Source organism: Ammospiza nelsoni, unplaced genomic scaffold, assembly GCF_027579445.1.
Source record: "Ammospiza nelsoni isolate bAmmNel1 unplaced genomic scaffold, bAmmNel1.pri scaffold_40, whole genome shotgun sequence".
Classification (NCBI taxonomy): domain Eukaryota; kingdom Metazoa; phylum Chordata; class Aves; order Passeriformes; family Passerellidae; genus Ammospiza; species Ammospiza nelsoni.
Genome location: NW_026683188.1, coordinates 3,707,490 through 3,720,558, shown reverse-complemented (window position 1 = coordinate 3,720,558; position 13,069 = coordinate 3,707,490).

Here is a 13,069-nt window from a genome sequence, read left to right as displayed (position 1 = left end):
ATAAATCAGCCTAGGTATAGGGATGGTGCCAAGGAAAAAGCTGTGAAAGCTGCCATGTTGTTGCACTTTTGTACTCCCCTTGGGATGCCTTGAACAGCTGCAGTGTGCCTGGAGCTAAGGGCTTCCTAGTTTTAAAAATCCTAGCCCTAGGCCTAAGCCTAACAGTAACCCTGGGAAGGTAAATCAGCCTGGTGTTAGGCGTCTTGCCAAGGAAAAAGCCGTGAAACAGCCATGTTGTGGCACTTTTGCACTCCCTTTTGGATGCCTTTCACAGCTCCAGTGTGCCTGGAACTCAGGGCTTCCTGCTTTTAAAAATCCTAGCCCTAGGCCGAACCCCAACCCTAAGACGAGAAAGGCAAATCAGCCAGGAATTAGGCATGTCCCCAAGGAAAAAGCTGTGGAGGCAGGCATGTTGTGGTACTTTTGCGCTCTTCTTGGCTAGTCCTTCGCAGCTGCTGTGTTCTGGGAACTCAGGGCTTTCTGGTTAATAGAGCCCTTACCCTAGGCGTAACTCAAACCTTAACCCTAGGAAGGAAAATCAGCCTATGGTTCGGGATGGTCTCATGGAAATATCAGTGGTGGCAGCCAAGTTGCGTCACTTTTGCGCTCCCCTTGGGATGCCTGCCTTTCGCAGCTGCAGTGTGCCTGGAGCCCAGGGCTTCCTGGTTTTAAAAGTCCTAGGCCTAAGCCTAACAGTAACCCTAGGAAGGTAAATCAGCCGGGTATTAGGGTTCTTCCTAAGGGAAAAGCCGTGAAAGCAGCCATGTTGTGGCACTTCTGCACTCCCTTTGGGATGCCTTTGGCAGATGAAGTAAGCCTGGAACTCAGGGCTTCCTGGTTAAAGAAATCCAAGCCCTAGGCTGAACCCTAACCCTAACCGTAGGCAGATAAATCAGCCTAGGTATAGGGATGGTGCCAAGGAAAAAGCTGTGAAAGCTGCCATGTTGTTGCACTTTTGTACTCCCCTTGGGATGCCTTGAACAGCTGCAGTGTGCCTGGAGCCCAGGGCTTCCTAGTTTTAAAAATCCTAGCCCTAGGCCTAAGCCTAACAGTAACCCTGGGAAGGTAAATCAGCCTGGTGTTAGGCGTCTTGCCAAGGAAAAAGCCGTGAAAGCAGCCATGTTGTGGCACTTTTGCACTCCCTTTTGGATGCCTTTCACAGCTCCAGTGTGCCTGGAACTCAGGGCTTCCTGCTTTTAAAAATCCTAGCCCTAGGCCGAACCCCAACCCTAAGACGAGAAAGGCAAATCAGCCAGGAATTAGGCATGTCCCCAAGGAAAAAGCTGTGGAGGCAGGCATGTTGTGGTACTTTTGCGCTCTTCTTGGCTAGTCCTTCGCAGCTGCTGTGTTCTTGGAACTCAGGGCTTTCTGGTTAATAGACCCTTACCCTAGGCGTAACTCAAACCTTAACCCTAGGAAGGAAAATCAGCCTATGGTTCGGGATGGTCTCATGGAAATATCAGTGGTGGCAGCCAAGTTGCGTCACTTTTGCGCTCCCCTTGGGATGCCTTTCGCAGCTGCAGTGTGCCTGGAGCCCAGGGCTTCCTGGTTTTAAAAGTCCTAGGCCTAAGCCTAACAGTAACCCTAGGAAGGTAAATCAGCCGGGTATTAGGGTTCTTCCTAAGGGAAAAGCCGTGAAAGCAGCCATGTTGTGGCACTTCTGCACTCCCTTTGGGATGCCTTTGGCAGATGAAGTAAGCCTGGAACTCAGGGCTTCCTGGTTAAAGAAATCCAAGCCCTAGGCTGAACCCTAACCCTAACCCTAGGCAGATAAATCAGCCTAGGTATAGGGATGGTGCCAAGGAAAAAGCTGTGAAAGCTGCCATGTTGTTGCACTTTTGTACTCCCCTTGGGATGCCTTGAACAGCTGCAGTGTGCCTGGAGCCCAGGGCTTCCTAGTTTTAAAAATCCTAGCCCTAGGCCTAAGCCTAACAGTAACCCTGGGAAGGTAAATCAGCCTGGTGTTAGGCGTCTTGCCAAGGAAAAAGCCGTGAAAGCAGCCATGTTGTGGCACTTTTGCACTCCCTTTTGGATGCCTTTCACAGCTGCAGTGTGCCTGGAACTCAGGGCTTCCTGCTTTTAAAAATCCTAGCCCTAGGCCGAACCCCAACCCTAAGACGAGAAAGGCAAATCAGCCAGGAATTAGGCATGTCCCCAAGGAAAAAGCTGTGGAGGCAGGCATGTTGTGGTACTTTTGCGCTCTTCTTGGCTAGTCCTTCGCAGCTGCTGTGTTCTTGGAACTCAGGGCTTTCTGGTTAATAGAGCCCTTACCCTAGGCGTAACTCAAACCTTAACCCTAGGAAGGAAAATCAGCCTATGGTTCGGGATGGTCTCATGGAAATATCAGTGGTGGCAGCCAAGTTGCGTCACTTTTGCGCTCCCCTTGGGATGCCTGCCTTTCGCAGCTGCAGTGTGCCTGGAGCCCAGGGCTTCCTGGTTTTAAAAGTCCTAGGCCTAAGCCTAACAGTAACCCTAGGAAGGTAAATCAGCCGGGTATTAGGGTTCTTCCTAAGGGAAAAGCCGTGAAAGCAGCCATGTTGTGGCACTTCTGCACTCCCTTTGGGATGCCTTTGGCAGATGAAGTAAGCCTGGAACTCAGGGCTTCCTGGTTAAAGAAATCCAAGCCCTAGGCTGAACCCTAACCCTAACCCTAGGCAGATAAATCAGCCTAGGTATAGGGATGGTGCCAAGGAAAAAGCTGTGAAAGCTGCCATGTTGTTGCACTTTTGTACTCCCCTTGGGATGCCTTGAACAGCTGCAGTGTGCCTGGAGCTAAGGGCTTCCTAGTTTTAAAAATCCTAGCCCTAGGCCTAAGCCTAACAGTAACCCTGGGAAGGAAAATCAGCCTGGTGTTAGGCGTCTTGCCAAGGAAAAAGCCGTGAAACAGCCATGTTGTGGCACTTTTGCACTCCCTTTTGGATGCCTTTCACAGCTCCAGTGTGCCTGGAACTCAGGGCTTCCTGCTTTTAAAAATCCTAGCCCTAGGCCGAACCCCAACCCTAAGACGAGAAAGGCAAATCAGCCAGGAATTAGGCATGTCCACAAGGAAAAAGCTGTGGAGGCAGGCATGTTGTGGTACTTTTGCGCTCTTCTTGGCTAGTCCTTCGCAGCTGCTGTGTTCTTGGAACTCAGGGCTTTCTGGTTAATAGAGCCCTTACCCTAGGCGTAACTCAAACCTTAACCCTAGGAAGGAAAATCAGCCTATGGTTCGGGATGGTCTCATGGAAATATCAGTGGTGGCAGCCAAGTTGCGTCACTTTTGCGCTCCCCTTGGGATGCCTTTCGCAGCTGCAGTGTGCCTGGAGCCCAGGGCTTCCTGGTTTTAAAAGTCCTAGGCCTAAGCCTAACAGTAACCCTAGGAAGGTAAATCAGCCGGGTATTAGGGTTCTTCCTAAGGGAAAAGCCGTGAAAGCAGCCATGTTGTGGCACTTCTGCACTCCCTTTGGGATGCCTTTGGCAGATGAAGTAAGCCTGGAACTCAGGGCTTCCTGGTTAAAAAAATCCAAGCCCTAGGCTGAACCCTAACCCTAACCCTAGGCAGATAAATCAGCCTAGGTATAGGGATGGTGCCAAGGAAAAAGCTGTGAAAGCTGCCATGTTGTTGCACTTTTGTACTCCCCTTGGGATGCCTTGAACAGCTGCAGTGTGCCTGGAGCTAAGGGCTTCCTAGTTTTAAAAATCCTAGCCCTAGGCCTAAGCCTAACAGTAACCCTGGGAAGGTAAATCAGCCTGGTGTTAGGCGTCTTGCCAAGGAAAAAGCCGTGAAAGCAGCCATGTTGTGGCACTTTTGCACTCCCTTTTGGATGCCTTTCACAGCTCCAGTGTGCCTGGAACTCAGGGCTTCCTGCTTTTAAAAATCCTAGCCCTAGGCCGAACCCCAACCCTAAGACGAGAAAGGCAAATCAGCCAGGAATTAGGCATGTCCCCAAGGAAAAAGCTGTGGAGGCAGGCATGTTGTGGTACTTTTGCGCTCTTCTTGGCTAGTCCTTCGCAGCTGCTGTGTTCTGGGAACTCAGGGCTTTCTGGTTAATAGAGCCCTTACCCTAGGCGTAACTCAAACCTTAACCCTAGGAAGGAAAATCAGCCTATGGTTCGGGATGGTCTCATGGAAATATCAGTGGTGGCAGCCAAGTTGCGTCACTTTTGCGCTCCCCTTGGGATGCCTGCCTTTCGCAGCTGCAGTGTGCCTGGAGCCCAGGGCTTCCTGGTTTTAAAAGTCCTAGGCCTAAGCCTAACAGTAACCCTAGGAAGGTAAATCAGCCGGGTATTAGGGTTCTTCCTAAGGGAAAAGCCGTGAAAGCAGCCATGTTGTGGCACTTCTGCACTCCCTTTGGGATGCCTTTGGCAGATGAAGTAAGCCTGGAACTCAGGGCTTCCTGGTTAAAGAAATCCAAGCCCTAGGCTGAACCCTAACCCTAACCGTAGGCAGATAAATCAGCCTAGGTATAGGGATGGTGCCAAGGAAAAAGCTGTGAAAGCTGCCATGTTGTTGCACTTTTGTACTCCCCTTGGGATGCCTTGAACAGCTGCAGTGTGCCTGGAGCCCAGGGCTTCCTAGTTTTAAAAATCCTAGCCCTAGGCCTAAGCCTAACAGTAACCCTGGGAAGGTAAATCAGCCTGGTGTTAGGCGTCTTGCCAAGGAAAAAGCCGTGAAAGCAGCCATGTTGTGGCACTTTTGCACTCCCTTTTGGATGCCTTTCACAGCTGCAGTGTGCCTGGAACTCAGGGCTTCCTGCTTTTAAAAATCCTAGCCCTAGGCCGAACCCCAACCCTAAGACGAGAAAGGCAAATCAGCCAGGAATTAGGCATGTCCCCAAGGAAAAAGCTGTGGAGGCAGGCATGTTGTGGTACTTTTGCGCTCTTCTTGGCTAGTCCTTCGCAGCTGCTGTGTTCTTGGAACTCAGGGCTTTCTGGTTAATAGACCCTTACCCTAGGCGTAACTCAAACCTTAACCCTAGGAAGGAAAATCAGCCTATGGTTCGGGATGGTCTCATGGAAATATCAGTGGTGGCAGCCAAGTTGCGTCACTTTTGCGCTCCCCTTGGGATGCCTTTCGCAGCTGCAGTGTGCCTGGAGCCCAGGGCTTCCTGGTTTTAAAAGTCCTAGGCCTAAGCCTAACAGTAACCCTAGGAAGGTAAATCAGCCGGGTATTAGGGTTCTTCCTAAGGGAAAAGCCGTGAAAGCAGCCATGTTGTGGCACTTCTGCACTCCCTTTGGGATGCCTTTGGCAGATGAAGTAAGCCTGGAACTCAGGGCTTCCTGGTTAAAGAAATCCAAGCCCTAGGCTGAAGCCTAACCCTAACCCTAGGCAGATAAATCAGCCTAGGTATAGGGATGGTGCCAAGGAAAAAGCTGTGAAAGCTGCCATGTTGTTGCACTTTTGTACTCCCCTTGGGATGCCTTGAACAGCTGCAGTGTGCCTGGAGCCCAGGGCTTCCTAGTTTTAAAAATCCTAGCCCTAGGCCTAAGCCTAACAGTAACCCTGGGAAGGTAAATCAGCCTGGTGTTAGGCGTCTTGCCAAGGAAAAAGCCGTGAAAGCAGCCATGTTGTGGCACTTTTGCACTCCCTTTTGGATGCCTTTCACAGCTGCAGTGTGCCTGGAACTCAGGGCTTCCTGCTTTTAAAAATCCTAGCCCTAGGCCGAACCCCAACCCTAAGACGAGAAAGGCAAATCAGCCAGGAATTAGGCATGTCCCCAAGGAAAAAGCTGTGGAGGCAGGCATGTTGTGGTACTTTTGCGCTCTTCTTGGCTAGTCCTTCGCAGCTGCTGTGTTCTTGGAACTCAGGGCTTTCTGGTTAATAGACCCTTACCCTAGGCGTAACTCAAACCTTAACCCTAGGAAGGAAAATCAGCCTATGGTTCGGGATGGTCTCATGGAAATATCAGTGGTGGCAGCCAAGTTGCGTCACTTTTGCGCTCCCCTTGGGATGCCTGCCTTTCGCAGCTGCAGTGTGCCTGGAGCCCAGGGCTTCCTGGTTTTAAAAGTCCTAGGCCTAAGCCTAACAGTAACCCTAGGAAGGTAAATCAGCCGGGTATTAGGGTTCTTCCTAAGGGAAAAGCCGTGAAAGCAGCCATGTTGTGGCACTTCTGCACTCCCTTTGGGATGCCTTTGGCAGATGAAGTAAGCCTGGAACTCAGGGCTTCCTGGTTAAAGAAATCCGAGCCCTAGGCTGAACCCTAACCCTAACCCTAGGCAGATAAATCAGCCTAGGTATAGGGATGGTGCCAAGGAAAAAGCTGTGAAAGCTGCCATGTTGTTGCACTTTTGTACTCCCCTTGGGATGCCTTGAACAGCTGCAGTGTGCCTGGAGCCCAGGGCTTCCTAGTTTCAAAAATCCTAGCCCTAGGCCTAAGCCTAACAGTAACCCTGGGAAGGTAAATCAGCCTGGTGTTAGGCGTCTTGCCAAGGAAAAATCCGTGAAACAGCCATGTTGTGGCACTTTTGCACTCCCTTTTGGATGCCTTTCACAGCTCCAGTGTGCCTGGAACTCAGGGCTTCCTGATTTTAAAAATCCTAGCCCTAGGCCGAACCCCAACCCTAAGACGAGAAAGGCAAATCAGCCAGGAATTAGGCATGTCCCCAAGGAAAAAGCTGTGGAGGCAGGCATGTTGTGCTACTTTTGCGCTCTTCTTGGCTAGTCCTTCGCAGCTGCTGTGTTCTTGGAACTCAGGGCTTTCTGGTTAATAGACCCTTACCCTAGGCGTAACTCAAACCTTAACCCTAGGAAGGAAAATCAGCCTATGGTTCGGGATGGTCTCATGGAAATATCAGTGGTGGCAGCCAAGTTGCGTCACTTTTGCGCTCCCCTTGGGATGCCTTTCGCAGCTGCAGTGTGCCTGGAGCCCAGGGCTTCCTGGTTTTAAAAGTCCTAGGCCTAAGCCTAACAGTAACCCTAGGAAGGTAAATCAGCCGGGTATTAGGGTTCTTCCTAAGGGAAAAGCCGTGAAAGCAGCCATGTTGTGGCACTTCTGCACTCCCTTTGGGATGCCTTTGGCAGATGAAGTAAGCCTGGAACTCAGGGCTTCCTGGTTAAAGAAATCCAAGCCCTAGGCTGAACCCTAACCCTAACCCTAGGCAGATAAATCAGCCTAGGTATAGGGATGGTGCCAAGGAAAAAGCTGTGAAAGCTGCCATGTTGTTGCACTTTTGTACTCCCCTTGGGATGCCTTGAACAGCTGCAGTGTGCCTGGAGCTAAGGGCTTCCTAGTTTTAAAAATCCTAGCCCTAGGCCTAAGCCTAACAGTAACCCTGGGAAGGTAAATCAGCCTGGTGTTAGGCTTCTTGCCAAGGAAAAAGCCGTGAAAGCAGCCATGTTGTGGCACTTTTGCACTCCCTTTTGGATGCCTTTCACAGCTGCAGTGTGCCTGGAACTCAGGGCTTCCTGCTTTTAAAAATCCTAGCCCTAGGCCGAACCCCAACCCTAAGACGAGAAAGGCAAATCAGCCAGGAATTAGGCATGTCCCCAAGGAAAAAGCTGTGGAGGCAGGCATGTTGTGGTACTTTTGCGCTCTTCTTGGCTAGTCCTTCGCAGCTGCTGTGTTCTTGGAACTCAGGGCTTTCTGGTTAATAGAGCCCTTACCCTAGGCGTAACTCAAACCTTAAGCCTAGGAAGGAAAATCAGCCTATGGTTCGGGATGGTCTCATGGAAATATCAGTGGTGGCAGCCAAGTTGCGTCACTTTTGCGCTCCCCTTGGGATGCCTGCCTTTCGCAGCTGCAGTGTGCCTGGAGCCCAGGGCTTCCTGGTTTTAAAAGTCCTAGGCCTAAGCCTAACAGTAACCCTAGGAAGGTAAATCAGCCGGGTATTAGGGTTCTTCCTAAGGGAAAAGCCGTGAAAGCAGCCATGTTGTGGCACTTCTGCACTCCCTTTGGGATGCCTTTGGCAGATGAAGTAAGCCTGGAACTCAGGGCTTCCTGGTTAAAGAAATCCAAGCCCTAGGCTGAACCCTAACCCTAACCCTAGGCAGATAAATCAGCCTAGGTATAGGGATGGTGCCAAGGAAAAAGCTGTGAAAGCTGCCATGTTGTTGCACTTTTGTACTCCCCTTGGGATGCCTTGAACAGCTGCAGTGTGCCTGGAGCTAAGGGCTTCCTAGTTTTAAAAATCCTAGCCCTAGGCCTAAGCCTAACAGTAACCCTGGGAAGGAAAATCAGCCTGGTGTTAGGCGTCTTGCCAAGGAAAAAGCCGTGAAAGCAGCCATGTTGTGGCACTTTTGCACTCCCTTTTGGATGCCTTTCACAGCTCCAGTGTGCCTGGAACTCAGGGCTTCCTGCTTTTAAAAATCCTAGCCCTAGGCCGAACCCCAACCCTAAGACGAGAAAGGCAAATCAGCCAGGAATTAGGCATGTCCACAAGGAAAAAGCTGTGGAGGCAGGCATGTTGTGGTACTTTTGCGCTCTTCTTGGCTAGTCCTTCGCAGCTGCTGTGTTCTTGGAACTCAGGGCTTTCTGGTTAATAGAGCCCTTACCCTAGGCGTAACTCAAACCTTAACCCTAGGAAGGAAAATCAGCCTATGGTTCGGGATGGTCTCATGGAAATATCAGTGGTGGCAGCCAAGTTGCGTCACTTTTGCGCTCCCCTTGGGATGCCTTTCGCAGCTGCAGTGTGCCTGGAGCCCAGGGCTTCCTGGTTTTAAAAGTCCTAGGCCTAAGCCTAACAGTAACCCTAGGAAGGTAAATCAGCCGGGTATTAGGGTTCTTCCTAAGGGAAAAGCCGTGAAAGCAGCCATGTTGTGGCACTTCTGCACTCCCTTTGGGATGCCTTTGGCAGATGAAGTAAGCCTGGAACTCAGGGCTTCCTGGTTAAAAAAATCCAAGCCCTAGGCTGAACCCTAACCCTAACCCTAGGCAGATAAATCAGCCTAGGTATAGGGATGGTGCCAAGGAAAAAGCTGTGAAAGCTGCCATGTTGTTGCACTTTTGTACTCCCCTTGGGATGCCTTGAACAGCTGCAGTGTGCCTGGAGCTAAGGGCTTCCTAGTTTTAAAAATCCTAGCCCTAGGCCTAAGCCTAACAGTAACCCTGGGAAGGTAAATCAGCCTGGTGTTAGGCGTCTTGCCAAGGAAAAAGCCGTGAAAGCAGCCATGTTGTGGCACTTTTGCACTCCCTTTTGGATGCCTTTCACAGCTCCAGTGTGCCTGGAACTCAGGGCTTCCTGCTTTTAAAAATCCTAGCCCTAGGCCGAACCCCAACCCTAAGACGAGAAAGGCAAATCAGCCAGGAATTAGGCATGTCCCCAAGGAAAAAGCTGTGGAGGCAGGCATGTTGTGGTACTTTTGCGCTCTTCTTGGCTAGTCCTTCGCAGCTGCTGTGTTCTGGGAACTCAGGGCTTTCTGGTTAATAGAGCCCTTACCCTAGGCGTAACTCAAACCTTAACCCTAGGAAGGAAAATCAGCCTATGGTTCGGGATGGTCTCATGGAAATATCAGTGGTGGCAGCCAAGTTGCGTCACTTTTGCGCTCCCCTTGGGATGCCTGCCTTTCGCAGCTGCAGTGTGCCTGGAGCCCAGGGCTTCCTGGTTTTAAAAGTCCTAGGCCTAAGCCTAACAGTAACCCTAGGAAGGTAAATCAGCCGGGTATTAGGGTTCTTCCTAAGGGAAAAGCCGTGAAAGCAGCCATGTTGTGGCACTTCTGCACTCCCTTTGGGATGCCTTTGGCAGATGAAGTAAGCCTGGAACTCAGGGCTTCCTGGTTAAAGAAATCCAAGCCCTAGGCTGAAGCCTAACCCTAACCCTAGGCAGATAAATCAGCCTAGGTATAGGGATGGTGCCAAGGAAAAAGCTGTGAAAGCTGCCATGTTGTAGCACTTTTGTACTCCCCTTGGGATGCCTTGAACAGCTGCAGTGTGCCTGGAGCCCAGGGCTTCCTAGTTTTAAAAATCCTAGCCCTAGGCCTAAGCCTAACAGTAACCCTGGGAAGGTAAATCAGCCTGGTGTTAGGCTTCTTGCCAAGGAAAAAGCCGTGAAAGCAGCCATGTTGTGGCACTTTTGCACTCCCTTTTGGATGCCTTTCACAGCTCCAGTGTGCCTGGAACTCAGGGCTTCCTGCTTTTAAAAATCCTAGCCCTAGGCCGAACCCCAACCCTAAGACGAGAAAGGCAAATCAGCCAGGAATTAGGCATGTCCCCAAGGAAAAAGCTGTGGAGGCAGGCATGTTGTGGTACTTTTGCGCTCTTCTTGGCTAGTCCTTCGCAGCTGCTGTGTTCTTGGAACTCAGGGCTTTCTGGTTAATAGAGCCCTTACCCTAGGCGTAACTCAAACCTTAAGCCTAGGAAGGAAAATCAGCCTATGGTTCGGGATGGTCTCATGGAAATATCAGTGGTGGCAGCCAAGTTGCGTCACTTTTGCGCTCCCCTTGGGATGCCTGCCTTTCGCAGCTGCAGTGTGCCTGGAGCCCAGGGCTTCCTGGTTTTAAAAGTCCTAGGCCTAAGCCTAACAGTAACCCTAGGAAGGTAAATCAGCCGGGTATTAGGGTTCTTCCTAAGGGAAAAGCCGTGAAAGCAGCCATGTTGTGGCACTTCTGCACTCCCTTTGGGATGCCTTTGGCAGATGAAGTAAGCCTGGAACTCAGGGCTTCCTGGTTAAAGAAATCCAAGCCCTAGGCTGAACCCTAACCCTAACCCTAGGCAGATAAATCAGCCTAGGTATAGGGATGGTGCCAAGGAAAAAGCTGTGAAAGCTGCCATGTTGTTGCACTTTTGTACTCCCCTTGGGATGCCTTGAACAGCTGCAGTGTGCCTGGAGCTAAGGGCTTCCTAGTTTTAAAAATCCTAGCCCTAGGCCTAAGCCTAACAGTAACCCTGGGAAGGAAAATCAGCCTGGTGTTAGGCGTCTTGCCAAGGAAAAAGCCGTGAAACAGCCATGTTGTGGCACTTTTGCACTCCCTTTTGGATGCCTTTCACAGCTCCAGTGTGCCTGGAACTCAGGGCTTCCTGCTTTTAAAAATCCTAGCCCTAGGCCGAACCCCAACCCTAAGACGAGAAAGGCAAATCAGCCAGGAATTAGGCATGTCCACAAGGAAAAAGCTGTGGAGGCAGGCATGTTGTGGTACTTTTGCGCTCTTCTTGGCTAGTCCTTCGCAGCTGCTGTGTTCTTGGAACTCAGGGCTTTCTGGTTAATAGAGCCCTTACCCTAGGCGTAACTCAAACCTTAACCCTAGGAAGGAAAATCAGCCTATGGTTCGGGATGGTCTCATGGAAATATCAGTGGTGGCAGCCAAGTTGCGTCACTTTTGCGCTCCCCTTGGGATGCCTTTCGCAGCTGCAGTGTGCCTGGAGCCCAGGGCTTCCTGGTTTTAAAAGTCCTAGGCCTAAGCCTAACAGTAACCCTAGGAAGGTAAATCAGCCGGGTATTAGGGTTCTTCCTAAGGGAAAAGCCGTGAAAGCAGCCATGTTGTGGCACTTCTGCACTCCCTTTGGGATGCCTTTGGCAGATGAAGTAAGCCTGGAACTCAGGGCTTCCTGGTTAAAAAAATCCAAGCCCTAGGCTGAACCCTAACCCTAACCCTAGGCAGATAAATCAGCCTAGGTATAGGGATGGTGCCAAGGAAAAAGCTGTGAAAGCTGCCATGTTGTTGCACTTTTGTACTCCCCTTGGGATGCCTTGAACAGCTGCAGTGTGCCTGGAGCTAAGGGCTTCCTAGTTTTAAAAATCCTAGCCCTAGGCCTAAGCCTAACAGTAACCCTGGGAAGGTAAATCAGCCTGGTGTTAGGCGTCTTGCCAAGGAAAAAGCCGTGAAAGCAGCCATGTTGTGGCACTTTTGCACTCCCTTTTGGATGCCTTTCACAGCTCCAGTGTGCCTGGAACTCAGGGCTTCCTGCTTTTAAAAATCCTAGCCCTAGGCCGAACCCCAACCCTAAGACGAGAAAGGCAAATCAGCCAGGAATTAGGCATGTCCCCAAGGAAAAAGCTGTGGAGGCAGGCATGTTGTGGTACTTTTGCGCTCTTCTTGGCTAGTCCTTCGCAGCTGCTGTGTTCTGGGAACTCAGGGCTTTCTGGTTAATAGAGCCCTTACCCTAGGCGTAACTCAAACCTTAACCCTAGGAAGGAAAATCAGCCTATGGTTCGGGATGGTCTCATGGAAATATCAGTGGTGGCAGCCAAGTTGCGTCACTTTTGCGCTCCCCTTGGGATGCCTGCCTTTCGCAGCTGCAGTGTGCCTGGAGCCCAGGGCTTCCTGGTTTTAAAAGTCCTAGGCCTAAGCCTAACAGTAACCCTAGGAAGGTAAATCAGCCGGGTATTAGGGTTCTTCCTAAGGGAAAAGCCGTGAAAGCAGCCATGTTGTGGCACTTCTGCACTCCCTTTGGGATGCCTTTGGCAGATGAAGTAAGCCTGGAACTCAGGGCTTCCTGGTTAAAGAAATCCAAGCCCTAGGCTGAAGCCTAACCCTAACCCTAGGCAGATAAATCAGCCTAGGTATAGGGATGGTGCCAAGGAAAAAGCTGTGAAAGCTGCCATGTTGTTGCACTTTTGTACTCCCCTTGGGATGCCTTGAACAGCTGCAGTGTGCCTGGAGCCCAGGGCTTCCTAGTTTTAAAAATCCTAGCGTAGACCTAAGCCTAACAGTAACCCTGGGAAGGAAAATCAGCCTGGTGTTAGGCGTCTTGCCAAGGAAAAAGCCGTGAAACATCCATGTTGTGGCACTTTTGCACTCCCTTTTGGATGCCTTTCACAGCTCCAGTGTGCCTGGAACTCAGGGCTTCCTGATTTTAAAAATCCTAGCCCTAGGCCGAACCCCAACCCTAAGACGAGAAAGGCAAATCAGCCAGGAATTAGGCATGTCCACAAGGAAAAAGCTGTGGAGGCAGGCATGTTGTGGTACTTTTGCGCTCTTCTTGGCTAGTCCTTCGCAGCTGCTGTGTTCTTGGAACTCAGGGCTTTCTGGTTAATAGAGCCCTTACCCTAGGCGTAACTCAAACCTTAACCCTAGGAAGGAAAATCAGCCTATGGTTCGGGATGGTCTCATGGAAATATCAGTGGTGGCAGCCAAGTTGCGTCACTTTTGCGCTCCCCTTGGGATGCCTTTCGCAGCTGCAGTGTGCCTGGAGCCCAGGGCTTCCTGGTTTTAAAA